The following is a 251-nucleotide window of genomic DNA, read 5'->3' as shown; positions in this document are numbered from 1 at the left end:
ATACATATATACACATATATATATACATATATACACATATATATATACATATATACACATATATATATATATACATATATACACATATATATATATATACATATATACACATATATACACATATATATATACATATATACACATATATATATATATATACATATATACACATATATATATATACATATATACACATATATATATATATACATATATACACATATATATATATATACATATATACACATATA

The sequence above is a fragment of the Nematolebias whitei genome, chromosome 1 (genome assembly GCF_014905685.2).
Source record: "Nematolebias whitei isolate Nwh7 chromosome 1, NemWhi1, whole genome shotgun sequence".
NCBI lineage: Eukaryota > Metazoa > Chordata > Actinopteri > Cyprinodontiformes > Rivulidae > Nematolebias > Nematolebias whitei.
The sequence above is the reverse complement of the archived record's forward strand: the minus strand, read 5'-3'. Positions refer to the sequence as shown.